Source organism: Schistocerca gregaria, chromosome 4 (assembly GCF_023897955.1).
Source record: "Schistocerca gregaria isolate iqSchGreg1 chromosome 4, iqSchGreg1.2, whole genome shotgun sequence".
NCBI lineage: Eukaryota > Metazoa > Arthropoda > Insecta > Orthoptera > Acrididae > Schistocerca > Schistocerca gregaria.
Genome location: NC_064923.1, coordinates 139,002,647 through 139,017,094, shown reverse-complemented (window position 1 = coordinate 139,017,094; position 14,448 = coordinate 139,002,647). Strand labels below are relative to the sequence as shown.

Genomic DNA, 14,448 nt, shown 5'->3' with positions numbered 1-14,448 from the left:
TTCACTTTTTGCCCGAATTTCGCGCTCGATATCGACCGGTTGCTCCTCGACGAAGCGACGATACCGCCGAACGACATCATAGCGATCCATGTTTCTATATTCAGTAGTACTGTCTACGCTAAAGTGATTGACTACGTAGCTTGTGACAAAATGCTGTAATAATATTCAGTAGTACTGTCTACGCTAAAGTGATTGACTACGTAACTTGTGACAATATGCTGTAATAATGAAGGCAACGTAGGGGCCATCATCGTTGACCATGCTGGTTTCTGTGTCAGAACTATCAGAGCCTTCGAAGTATCGTTCGTGCGTAATGCGGACGTTGTGATCATCATCCGACTCTAGGTACGGTCATCGAACAAGTTGACGAAATTGGGTACTGTTCAGGACATATCCCCTCCTGAACGGTGTTAGGCAAATTCGCATCTAACTTCGGACACACGTACGCTCCAGATTTGAGGCCATAATTTTGTACGATAGTCAATCAGGCACATGATCTGGTTGCCGAAAAGAGGGCCATCTGCGACCAGAAAGCGGGCCACGCCCGTATTGCACAATTTTCTCTTACGGACGTGCAGCCCGACCACCACGACAGTCCTGCCGGTGACGTATGCTGCGGCCTTCACTTCGACGACAACTCCAAGTCTCATGGCCACCTCGACCAGCGCCATATGTCTCCCTCCCATCACTCGGGCGCTGTTGCGGTCACTAACAACGAGGAGGCCGTCTTCCCCTACCCACAACCGAACTCGAAGCTAGATGCATATATCTTGCCCAGGAGGCCTTCGAGTCAGAACGTTGCACCTTGCTTCCGACGTGTGATATGGAAATACATGTGAGTAAACAACGACCACCACACCGACGCTAGGTCACCGTCGGTCAATCGCGAGGCCCAGCGACTTTTCGCTCCATGAAGACGTTAATCCTGCCCAGCCGGACGAAACGCATTCACGGTGTCATCCGATCGTGACAGCGACAATAACTTTTCTTTGTTATTAACCTTGGAACCATCGAATACTACCCATGTTTCCCTTCGAAAGCGTAGGTTGAGACCATAGTCTCCATGCAGTTATTACGTGGCACCCGTTCCTTAAGAGAAGACCAAATGGATCGAGGATAGTCCCACACATAGGGGCAGGGCGACGACTTCGAGGACGCACCGGCAGTTCAACCAGAGACGCCGCCACCGTCGTACACCTATACCTAACAGAGTTTCCACCCACACCATGTAACAAGGGGTGGTGACGCTCGCTTCGGATGATGGTAGACCCGCCACCAGCCCGACATATAACTTCGCGACACTAATTACTAAAGTGGTCATCAACACAGAGAAATTGAAATTTCTTCGTGATATGCTCACTCCTTTACTACTTCAAGTGTCTCATTTCCTAATTTATTTTCCCTCAGCATCACCCCACTTAATTCAACTATATTCCAATATCCTTGTTTTTATTTTGTTAATGTTCATCTTATACCCTCCTTCCGAGACAATGTCCCTTCCATTCAACTGCTCTTCCAAGTCCTTTGCTGTCACTGACAGAATTACAATGTCATCGGCGAACCTCAAAGTTTTATTTCTTCTCCCTGGATTTTAATACCTACTACTAATTTTTCTTTTGTTTCCTTTACTGCTGGCTCAATATACAGATTGAATAACATCGGGGAGACGCTACAACCCGGTCTCATTCCATTCCCAACCACTGCTTCCCTTTCATGCCAGTCGATTCTTATACCTGCCATCTGGTTTCTGTACAAATTGTAAACAGCCTTTCGCTCCCTGTATTTTACCCCTGCTGCCTTTAGAATTTGAAAGAGAGTATTCCAGTCAACATTGTGAAATGCTTTCTCTGAGTCTATAAATGCTAGAAACTTAGGTTTGCCTTTCCTTAATCTTTCTTCTAAGATAAGTCGTAAGTAAGGTCAGTATTGCCTCACGTGTTCCAACATTTCTACAGAATCCAAACTGATCTTCCCCGAGGTCAGCCTCTACCAGTTTTTCCATTCGTCTGGGGAGCAAAATAACTAATGATGGTTGAAGTAGAGAGGATATAAAATGTAGACTGGCAATGGCAAGGAAAGCGTTTCTGAAGAAGAGAAATTTGTTAACATCGAGTATAGATTTAAGTGTCCGGAAGTCGTTTCTGAAAGTATTCCTATGGAGTGGAGCCATGTATGGAAGTGAAAGATGGACAATAAATAGTTTGGACAAGAAGAGAATAGAAGTTTTCGAAATGTGGTGCTACAGAAGAACGTCGAAGATTAGGTGGGTAGATCACGTAACTAATGAGGAGGTATTAAATAGGATTGGGGGGAGGAGAAGTTTGTGGCACAACTTGACTAGAAGAAGGGATTGGTTGGTAGGACATATTATGTGGCATCAAGATATCACAAATTTAGCATTGACGGGCAACGTGGAGGGTAAAAATCGAAGAGGGAGACCAAGAGTTGAATACACTAAGAAGATTCAGAATTATGTAGGTTGAAGGAGCTTGCATAGGATAGATTGTAATTGAGAGCTGCATCAAACCAGTCTCAGGACTGAAGACCACAACAACAACAGTGCTCAGGCTGTCAGAAGTTGACGTCGCCCTTCTACAAGAGGTGTGTCTGGCTACCATCCCGACTCTTTACGGATTCGAGCTAGTTTCCTCAGTCAGAACTCAAATGGGGTGCTGAGTGGTCCTCTACATCCGGAAGGTATCCCGGTCACTGATGTGGTTCTCCCGTCCGGATGTAGTATGGCTTTGACACTATTTCACATCCAGATCATCAATTTATGCGCCCCATCAAGCGCAACACACCGACATCAATAAACTACGAACTACGCAGAGGAACCAGAGCCATTAGTTGTGAGGAGATATGACCGTTACGTCGTAGGAGGCGATTCTGTATCCTCCATCCGAAGGACCAGACTCCAGCCTACCCAATATGTTCTGCGTTACGTTCGTTGGTAAACGATTTTCATCATATCGACGCATTGGAGATCATGCACTGTGACATCGCCTGCTACACCTACCACACAAGTCCTTCAGCAAGCTGACTCGATCGGATTTATCTTTCTACAGCCCCACGGCTGGGACAGTCCTCCGTGAAAACACAGCTAATGGTCCTTCCCGCTGATTGCACGTTCATCTTCATATATCTCCATTGTAAGGGATTGGAATAAATCCATCAAATAACTGACGACGTTATCTATAAGTCATACTCTGAGATGAAGAGCATGACTCAGGTGAAAAATCATGCTTGGCCACATGAAACCAATCAGACGACTGAAGAATCAGGAAATGACTTCATCTGTCAGTTTCGTATTGATCTACCTTTTCGTTAATGGTCCCAGTAAATGTGATAATTTGAAATTAATCAACCCACATTAGGTACCGAGTGTTTACGATGGAACTGTAGCTACTAACAGAAGTCTAGTATGGTCTGCAGTTATATCGTATAGCAGCAAAATTTGCTACACATCCTAATGCGTTGATGCGCAACTAATTTACGCTGGGGGAAAAGAATTGTTACAGTTCTGGCCACCAAGTGCAGATCTGGAAAGGTAAATGCACGAAAGAGATAGACCTATTGAAATGTTACCATGTGTAATGCATTAGGAACGGGACGTGAGCAGTAAATGTTAAGTAAATGAGAAAAGCATAACGTCGATTTTATTATTAACTTCCGCTTACACAGTTTGTTCAATATGAGCACCGGTGCCGTAGGCGAGAGTCTATATCCCTAAAAGAACATGTTCAACAGTTGCTCACAGCAGTTACGGTGGAATCTGAGCAACGTGTTGCTGTATACTAGCCTTCAGTTCAGGTAGATATCGAACGTCTCCCTCCTAAACTCGTTCTTTTAGTTATCCATAGAGCCAAAAGTATCGTGGATTCAGATCACGTGATCTTGCGGACAGTGCACCTGGAAACCTTCAGGAGACAACACGTTTGTCGAGAGTTGCATTGACCAGATGCTTGACTGGGCAGATAAGAACCGTGGTTTCTACAAAGCTAAGCTCTTTCAAAACAGGGAAAAATGCTGTACAAGGAGGTCTCGGTAATGTGCAGGTCCTCTGGGTGCATTCTCGTCAAAGAAGAACAGACCGAGAGTAAAGTTGCTTGTGAATCCACACCACAGAGTGACATACGGCTACTGCAATGGCTCTTCGTGCGCAAAATTCCTCACTTCTGTATATTCACGGCATCATGTAATTGAAATGTGCCTCGTCACTCCACAGAATATTGCTTCGTCTCGTGTCAATATTTTCAGTCCATGCCAGAAACCGAAGATTAAATTAGAACGTTGCTGCGGATCAAGAAGTTTCAGTGGCTGCAATGCCTGGATCCTGTACGGGAACCAGTGTAAAATAGACTGCATTACTTTCTGTACTGTCGACCAAGGGATGGAAAATAATGTAGTGCTAGTGCACGAGCAGTAGCATTATCCCAGGCACGTGCTGTATGGTTAGTTACGGCAACAGAAACCTTGCCAATAACTTCTACTGGAATAGGATGCCATTCTGTTACAGGTGCCACATTAAGCTCATCCGCGTTTTATAATTTCATTATCTTCTTCTTTAAGGAATTTTCTGACGTCAGACCTCTCCTGAGACCTTTCCGTCAGTGGTACTCTCTCAATGCAGCGCTGTAATAGGAGGTGTTCACATAAACTGTTTTATTAACAGCACACTGTCTCCCTTCTCGATAGCAACACTGTTGACTCACGCTATGACTTCTCAAATGACACGGAGGGTGTCACACCGTCTCAACAACAGTGTACAGTTCCAGATTTGTATTGCTGGCTGTATGTGAATTTCGCTGCTATACTGTGATGACAGCCCAGACTGAACCTTAGTAAGTAGCTTCCCTTTAATTATAGCCACAAAGTACTTCGAATAATTTCCACTGTAAAATTTCTCTTATTTTGTCAGGTCTTCCCCTCTTCAGCCAGTAGGCAGTTGCTCTGTGGCGAATTGTAGTATCAGTAGGGAAAACTCCAAGTACGATACACAGTGCCTAAGTCGTGGTAGTTCCGAAAGCATCTGATATTCTGAACAGAACGCACCTATGGTCACCCCTCACAATGGTTTATGCGTACCTAAGCTTGATCGACGGATCCAAGCAGTAGCTGCAAAACAAGCTATTGAGCCAAATCGTGCTGTGTAATATGTCCTTATTTTCTGTAGCTTTAGGCTGTATTGTATAGTATTCAATCTTGCAAGTTTACGCCGGAGTTTTTGCCGCTTCGTTAATTGTTAGTCCGGCACGTTCGTTAAAGTGTAAATATTTGTCAATATAAATGCCGAGGTATCATATCATTGCTTTCCTTTTCATAGACACGCACGATAATTTTAGAACTGGATTTCTTTTCAGTGTGTCTCTTACAAGTGGATAAACAGTTTTCATAGTTGTTATTGTGCACCATTCACCTATGAACGCGAGGAGCTGGATGCCTTTACTCTCTAACTGGGACCTGGAGTGTGCAGGCAAATAGGTGATGAGCGTATGCAACCACCCAGTTTTCCATATCCGGTGGTAGTTCTATGGCTACGTCGCAGAAAATCGATCCGAATGCGGACCTTTGAAGAAAACGCCTTCTCTCCCACTTTATAGCCTTTTGACGGCCGGTCTTCCATTCCACTAACCTGATTTTACAGTAATCTCTAAGGCTGTTGTATACAGCCAGCGGAATACTTATTTCTCTAAGTCTACCAAACAGCGCCGGCCACTATAGGTTGATGGCAGCGCCAGCCACGTCATATAGGGTTGCTACTAAGTATTAGTCATGTATTGTCTGTGGCCAGAATGAGATTTTCACTCTGCAGCGGAGTGTGCGCTGATATGAAACTTCCTGGCAGATTAAAACTGTGTGCCCGACCGAGACTCGAACTCGGGACCTTTGCCTTTCGCGGGCAAGTGCTCTACCAACTGAGCTACCGAAGCACGACTCACGTCCGGTACTCACAGCTTTACTTCTGCCAGTATCCGTCTCCTACCTTCCAAACTTTACAGAAGCTCTTCTGCGAAACTTGCAGAACTAGCACTCCTGAAAGAAAGGATATTGCGGAGACATGGCTTAGCCACAGCCTGGGGGATGTTTCCAGAATGAGATTTTCACTCTGCAGCGGAGTGTGCGCTGATATGAAACTTCCTGGCAGATTAAAACTGTGTGCCCGACCGAGACTCGAACTCGGGACCTTTGCCTTTCGCGGGCAAGTGCTCTACCAACTGAGCTACCGAAGCACGACTCACGTCCGGTACTCACAGCTTTACTTCTGCCAGTATCCGTCTCCTACCTTCCAAACTTTACAGAAGCTCTTCTGCGAAACTTGCAGAACTAGCACTCCTGAAAGAAAGGATATTGCGGAGACATGGCTTAGCCACAGCCTGGGGGATGTTTCCAGAATGAGATTTTCACTCTGCAGCGGAGTGTGCGCTGATATGAAACTTCCTGGCAGATTAAAACTGTGTGCCCGACCGAGACTCGAACTCGGGACCTTTGCCTTTCGCGGGCAAGTGCTCTACCAACTGAGCTACCGAAGCACGACTCACGTCCGGTACTCACAGCTTTACTTCTGCCAGTATCCGTCTCCTACCTTCCAAACTTTACAGAAGCTCTTCTGCGAAACTTGCAGAACTAGCACTCCTGAAAGAAAGGATATTGCGGAGACATGGCTTAGCCACAGCCTGGGGGATGTTTCCAGAATGAGATTTTCACTCTGCAGCGGAGTGTGCGCTGATATGAAACTTCCTGGCATTGTCTGTGGCTTTGTTTACTGCATCGTCGACGGATTTATGTGGTCAAAAACCAAACTGACATGGGCTAAGACCGGACGACTGGTGGTGTGCTTGAAGTCTGTCACACAGCAATCACTCGTATACCTCTGCCAGAATGTTAATGGGAATAATTGGTCTGTATGTTTCAGGTTACATCACGTCTTTGTCCTGTGCTTTCCTGATTATAACAGCATTTGCTGTCTTCCATGCATTCAATATTCGTCCTTCTAGCAGCGCATCATTCAGTAAATCTGTCAGGTATGGCCTGATAAGTGGAGCAAACTTTTCTTCTTTGCTTTGTGTATTGCCAATGGAGCTTTCTCATATCACAGGGCATGGTGAAACCTTTTTCATATTTGTCATCAGGTAGTTTGCGAAGGTTGGTATGAAGTTGGTTGTCCTTAGTGTGGTCATCGTCAGTAAGTAGTTTGTTGAGGAGTTACTGTGCTGTGCATCTCCAGCCTCTAGTGGTAGTTCGATCTGGTTTCTTCAGTGCTCAAAGTACTGTCTGAGTCTTGATACGTTCAGTTTTCAGATGAAACGGTTCCCACCAGGTGTTGTCCTGTACGTTTGTTCTAACATTTATGCCCCAGTGGTCTTTCCTGGTCTTGTTTTGTTCATCTCTGTATCGTGCATTAGCATCGCGGTAATGTTGAAGTCTAATTTCTCTTTCTTGTGCTGTCATTATCGTGAGTATCTATCCTTAGCCTTGTTAATAGTGCGGTGATTGGGTTCAATGCGTACAGTAGGTATTGCTGTAGCTTGTGCTCTCTGTGAGACGTCTGTAAGAACAAGAGCTCTGTAATCTACGCATCATAGAGGTAATTGTTCAGTCGGGTGCGTTAGTTTGTGTCAGTTTGCTCTGAACAACAGCAACCTTGGATGTTGTGATGTGCATGTGTCTGTGTTTGTTTTAGGATATGTAATTGTTGCGTTATGATCACTGAGTATTCTACTATTGAGAACCTGAATTAACGACGCACCTTTTGCCTGCCCACTATTTCCGCAGTAAGTTGCAGTTGACCTGGTTGCTAAAAATGAAAAAAAATTACATTCGTCTATAGCATGGACTATAATCTGGCCGCTGGCGTCCATTACGTCAGGCTGCAAAAGAACTAGCCTAGCATTTATATCTGATATGATCAGTAGTCATCTGCCATTTGAAAATCGCCCAATTTCTTTTACTACTTCAGCACAAGGCTCTATATCAAAAGAGCACTGTGTGTCGATCGACGAGATGATCCATGTATCCCTTCTTGAAGTCACTTCGACTGTTATGTATGTTGTGTGCATAGTTGCGTCATTGTATCACTACAAAGCAAGTGCTTACGTTGGTAGCAGCTGTGGCCTTGTCTCTGCCTGTGATTTGCGTATACCGCTTCGGAAGACCTTCAGTTCTTCCACCTCGTGTGTACAGATCTTATAGCCACAGTATGTCCGCACATCCCTAGCTCACCTGCTTTCCAAGCTCTGCGGCCACCGTCGTGCTATCCATGCAGTTTAGCCGCCAGACTTTCATTCACTACGGAACTTTAGTAAAAACAAAGCACTTCGGCTCACGCTGGGTATAATCGACGTACACGTTTCCGTTTGTCCTTCTCGGTCCTTGTAGACACTGTGGAGGTTAAGGTCATCATTATTTCGCCCATATGGTTTGCGTAAATAATTACAGAGATCGAGTTACCTGTTAGTAGGTTTTCGGTTCGTTGAGTCATTCTGTCTGTTTCTTCAGTCTTGGGGTATCACACAGTGTTGCCTATTGGGCGTTTCAGAAAGTGATTCAATGGCTCTGAGCACTATGGAACTTAACATCTGAGGTCATCAGTCGCCAAGTCTTAAAACTACTTAAACCTGACTAATCAAAGACATCACACACATCCATGCACGAGGCAGGATTCGAACCTGCGACCTCGTGGTTCCTTACTGAAGAGCCTAGAAGCGCTCTTCCACCGTGGCCGGCTTGGGCGACTCAATCTTATTACTAGTCTTAGAGAAGTTTGAAAATCTATCATTCCCAGTCGACTTAGGTACAAGTTCTCTTTGATGTCATCGTAGTCCATTTTGTTTCTTATTTCATGGCTTTGCAACTGTCTGATGCTCTGGGTGCTGGTGCTTATTTCTTAACGTAGATTCCGGTTTTGGGTGTTGTGGTGTCGCATCAGTTGAAGATTGTTATAATTTTTCGGTATGACCTTCTTGTGTGTGCATCTTGTTTTTAGTATCCGTATAGTGCGTCGTTACTTTAAGTTTTCTGTTGGCGTTTGTTTTGCATAGAAATTTGTTTCTTGAATCTGAGTTGTCTTTTCGTGCATTCTGCCGCCTTACACAAAACGTACAGTTTCCATGTATGTTTTATGTGTCATACTCCTATTATTCTGTAGTTGCCATTTCATTATTAGGTAACCAGTCCTTTGGTGAGAGAAGAATTAATTTACATTTATTTTGATTCGGTGTGTCGAGATTAACTGGTGTTCCGTCTGTGTCTTGATACTGTTCTGAATGGACTCGACCATCTCTCGGATTTCTGTCGTCTTTTTTAAGTAGTCCAGTCAAGCGTGGCGTGTTGTTTTTAACGACTGCGTCATGACCCTCTTCTTGGTGGCCAGCACTGTGTTCCGTATGTCTGTTGCGATTTTTATGTACTTCTGTTGAGTGCAGTGTGTTGGTTTTAAAGTCTTTTTTACTGACGGCTTCCTCTTTCAGTTTTTCTACTCTAAGAAAGGTCACCTTTTGGAGAGTTCTCCACTGAAAAAATTCTTGCTTGATGTGCCTCGCCACACTGTAGTCCATAGTACTGTAGACACACACATCGACGAAGCAGTCTTCTGGTTTGAAATATTTTTCCAGCACAAGGTTGCAATTACTGATTCGATTCACGTCCGTTGGAGAGTCTGTGGTCAACAGCAGCCCACGTTGTTGCCTCCAGGCTACTGCGCATCGCCACGCTCTTGTTTTTGTTTCTAGTGATCTGTGTTTGCTTCTGTGACGAGGGTTGCTTGTGTTCACATCTCCACTTTTTTTTTTTGAGGGGACGTCTGTACGCTTCCAATGTTAAAATATATATATATATATATATATATATATATATATATATATATATATATATATATATATATATATATATATATATATATATATGCCTACCTACATTTCGAAAAGGATTTGTTTAGGAGTGTGCTAGTTGATACTGTTGGTAACATGACACTCCGTTTTTTATATGTCTTTTCTAGAGTACTTTGTAAGTAGGGAGCTCTAATCCTCCGGCCTTGTTACATGTTATTTTCCTGTTCTCGCAAGGAATACGGCGAACACTTGTTTCTTCGCGACATTTGAAATATTTGTGACAAGGTTTCGCATCTTTTCCACAGACAGCTTCTCTGTCACATCTTTTCGACGAACGACCGAAATTTCAACAGCTGAGGCACTTCTGTACTGACACAGTGCGTCAGGATTTGAATTGTATGTTTACCCTATCCCTCTGGAATAATAGTAATCTCACCTATGGTTTCACGTCTAGAATTTTATTTACGGTTTTTAATCGTATTTTGAGTTCATCTTGAAATTCCTCTTCGATGATGTGGTCGCAGAGATTTATTTCAAACAGTTCTTCTAAAAAGTCTTTATCTCTAAATGTCGTTGGAACACTGTGTCCTGCCAGTAAAGGTCTTAGTTTTCTGGGTTCTTCGAATTGAAAGTTCTTTAAGTTTGATGTTTTTTTTTTTTTCAGTAATCTTCCTCTTGTCTGCTTCTGTCTCATTCTTAAGAATTACTGTGTATACTGCATTCATTAGTGCTTTAATTTTTATTTTACCCTGTCTAGGGTTTATAGCTTTGGTTAATGTTTCTAGTATGACCTTAGTATCCTGGTTGTTGTCTGATAAAAAAAAAGGACAGTGGCCTGTTTATGTTTTTCTAGTTTGATTTGTTCTTCAACCCTGGTTTTCGGCTAGGTGAATCGACCGCCCGCATCGACTGCAGCGAAAGTTAACTGTGTTTGTGTTGTTTCAGTGTGTAATATTTGATACTCTCCCATTAGGGCTACGATCTCAACTTCCAGTGTTGAATGCGTCAGGAGCATTTGCAATCGCTAATTCCCTGCAATCCTTCGTTTGCAGTTCTTAGTTAATCTTTTCACTAAGGCTGTTTTGACCAAGTGATAATGACCATATTTAGATCCTAACTGGTGCAGTAATTGTCTTGGATATTCTTTTTTGCCCCCCCCCCTCCACCCCCCTCCCATGAACCATGGACCTTGCCGTTACTTGCGTGCCTCAACGATACAGACAGCCGTACCACAGGTGCAACCACAAGGGAGGGGTATATGTTGAGAGGCCAGACAAAAGTGTGGTTCCTGAAAAGGGGCAGCAGCCTTTTCAGTAGTTGCAGGGGCAGCAATCTGGATCACTGACTGGTCTGGCCCTGTAACACTAACCAAAACGGCCTTGCTGTTTTGGTACTGCGAACGGCTGAAAGCAAGGGTCAACTACAGCCGTAACTTTTCCCGAGGGCATGCGGCTTTACTCTACGATTAAATGATGATGGCGTCCTCTTGGGTAAAATATCCCGGAGGTAAAACAGTCCCCCATTCGGATTTCTGGGCGGGGACTACTCAAGAGGACATCGTTGTCAGGAGAAAGGAAACTAGCATTCTATGGATCGGGGCGTGTAATGTCAGATCCCTTAATCGGACAGGTTGGTTAGAAAATTTTAAAAGGAAATGGATATGTTGAAGTTAGATACAGTGGGTTTTAGTGAAGTTCGGTGGTAGGAGGAACAAGACTTTTGTCAGGGGAATACAGGGTTATAAATACAAAATAAAATAGGGGTAATTCAGGAGTAGGTTTAGTAATGAACAAAAAAAAATATACGAGAGCGGGAAAGCGACTGCAAACAGCATATTGAACAATTTATTGTGGCCCAGATAAGACACGAAGCCCATGCCTTCTACAGTAGCACAAGTTTATATGCGAACTAGCTCTGCAGAGGATGAAGAAATTGATGAAATGTATGATGAGATAAAATAAATTATTCAGGTAGTGAGGGAAATGAAAATCTAATAGTTATGGGCGACTGGAATTCGACAGTAGCAAAAGGAAGAGAAGGAAACGTAGTAGGTGAATATGGATTGGGTCTAAGAAATGAAAGACGACGCCGCCTGTTAGAATTTTTCTCAGAGCATAACTTAATCATAGATAACACTTGGTTGAAGAACCATGAAAGAAGGTTTTATAGATGGTAGAACCCTGGAGATACTAAAACGTTTCAGATAGATTATATAATGGTAACACAGAGATTTAGGAACCAGGTTTCAAATTGTAAGACATTTCCAGGGGCAAATGTGGACTCTGACCACGCTCTATTGGTTATGAACTGCAGATTAAAACTGAAGAAACTGCAAAAAGGTGGGAATTTAAGGAGATGGCACCTGGATAAACTGACAGAACCAGAGACTGTAGAGACTTACAGGGACAGCATAAGGGAACAATTGACAGAAATGGGGGAGAGAAATACAGTAGAAGAAGAATGGGTAGCTTTGCGGAATGAAATAGTGAAGGCAGCAGAAGATCAAGTAGGTAAAAAGACGAGGGATAGTAGAAATCCATGGGTAACAGAAGAGATACTGAATTTAATTGATGAAGGGAGAAAATATAAAAATGCAGCAAGTGAAGCAGACAAAAAGCAATACAAACATCTCAAAAATGAGATCGACAGGAAGTGCAAAATGGCTAAGCAGGGATGGCAAGAGGACAAATGTACTGATGTAGAGGCTTATCTCATGAGGGGTAAGATGATACTGCCTAGAGGAAAATTAAAGTGATCTTTGGAGGAAAGAGAACCACTTGCATGAATATCAAGAGCTCAGATGGAAACCCAGTTCTAAGCAACGAAGGGAAAGCTGAAAGGAGAAGGGGTATGTAGAGGACCAATATAGCGGCGATGATCTTGAGGACAATATTTTTAAAATGGAACAGGAGGTAGATGAAGGTGAAATTGGAGATATGATACTGCGTGAAGAGTTTGACAGAGCACTGAAAGACCTGAGTCGAAACAAAGCCCCAGGAGTATACAACATTCCATTAGAACTACTGACAGACTTGGGAGGGCCAGTGTTGACAAAACTCTACCATCTGGTGAGCAAGATGAATAGGACCTGCGAAATTCCCTCAGGCCTCAAGAAGAATATCGTAATTACAGTCCCAAAGAAAGCAGGTGTTGACAGATGTGAAAATTACCGACCTATCAGTTTAATAAGTCACAGCTGCAAAATGCTAACGCGAATTCTTTACAGACGAATGGGAAAACTGTTGGAGGCCGACCTCGGGGAAGATCAGTTTGGATTCCGTAGAAATGTTGGAACACGTGAGGCAATACTGACTCAACGACTTGTCTTAGAAGAAAGATTAAAGAAAGGCAAACCTACTTTTACAGTATTTGTAGACTTTGAGAAAGCTTTTGACAATGTTGACTGGAATACTCTCTTTAAAATTCTGAAGGTGGCAGGGGTAAAATACAGGGAGCGAAAGGCTATTTACAATTTGTACAGAAACCAGATGGCAGTTATAAGAGTCGAGGGACATGAAAGGGAAGCAGTGGTTGGGAAGGGAGTGAGACAGGGTTGTAGCCTCTCCCGGATGCTATTCAATCTGTATATTGAGCAAACCGTAAAGGAAACAAAAGAAACGTTCTGAGTAGGTATTAAAGTGCATGGAGAAGAAATAAAAACTTTGAGGTTCGCCGTTGACATTGTAATTCTGTCAGAGGCAACAAAGGACTTGGAAGAGCAGTTGAACGGAATGCACAGTGTCTTGAAAGGAGGGTATAAGAAGAACATCATCTAAAGCAAAACGAGGATAATGGAATGTAGTCAAATGATGTCGGGCGATGCTGCGGGAATTAGATTAGGAAATGAGACACTTAAAGTAGTAAATTAGTTTTACTATTTGGGGAACAAAATAACTGATGATGGTCGAAGTAGAGAGGATATAAAATGTAGACTGGCAATGGCAAGGAAAGCATTTCTGAGGAAGAGAAATTTGTTAACATCGAGTATAGATTTAAGTGTCAGGAAGTCGTTCCTGAAAGTATTTGTATGGAGTGTAGCCGTGTATGGAAGTGAAATACAGTCGATAAATAGTTTAGACAAGATGAGAATAGAAGCTTTCGAAATGTGGTGCTACAGAAGAATGCTGATGATTAGATGTGTGGATCACAAAACTAATGAGGAGGTATTGAATAGAATTTGGGAGAAGAGGAGTTTATGGCACAACTTGATTAGAAGAAGGGATCGATTGGTATGACATGTTCTGAGACATCAAGGGATCACCAATTTAGTACTGGAGGGCAGCATGGAGGGTAAAATCGTAGAGGGAGACCAAGAGATGAATACATTAAGCAGATTCAGAAGGATGTAGGCTACAGCAGGTACTGGGAGATGAAGAGGCTTGCACAGGATAGAGTAGCATGGAGAGTTGCATCAAACCAGTCCCAGGACTGAAGACCACAACAACAACAACTCTTCTTGGCTTTAGGTGTAACTGAAAATTCGTGATAATTTAGTTTACAACTGCTGCTATTTTTGTATTCCATCGGGCGTTGTTCAGCGCCAGCAGCCATAAATTATCATCATCATCATTTGAATCTTTGGTAGAGTGTTATATCACCTGTTGTACCTGTTCGTCTGATC

The 14,448-nt window shown here is 43.3% G+C and overlaps 3 non-coding genes across 3 annotated transcripts; all 3 read right to left on the bottom strand.

Moving 5' to 3' along the window:
* Positions 1-5,856: 5,856 nt before the first annotated feature.
* Trnas-cga (transfer RNA serine (anticodon CGA)) lies at positions 5,857-5,931 on the bottom strand. Its single transcript has one exon. It is a non-coding gene; the product is annotated as a tRNA-Ser (tRNA).
* Positions 5,932-6,156: 225 nt separating this feature from the next.
* Positions 6,157-6,231, bottom strand: Trnas-cga (transfer RNA serine (anticodon CGA)). Its single transcript has one exon. It is a non-coding gene; the product is annotated as a tRNA-Ser (tRNA).
* A 225-nt stretch (positions 6,232-6,456) lies between these two features.
* On the bottom strand, positions 6,457-6,531 carry Trnas-cga (transfer RNA serine (anticodon CGA)). Its single transcript has one exon. It is a non-coding gene; the product is annotated as a tRNA-Ser (tRNA).
* Positions 6,532-14,448: the final 7,917 nt, after the last annotated feature.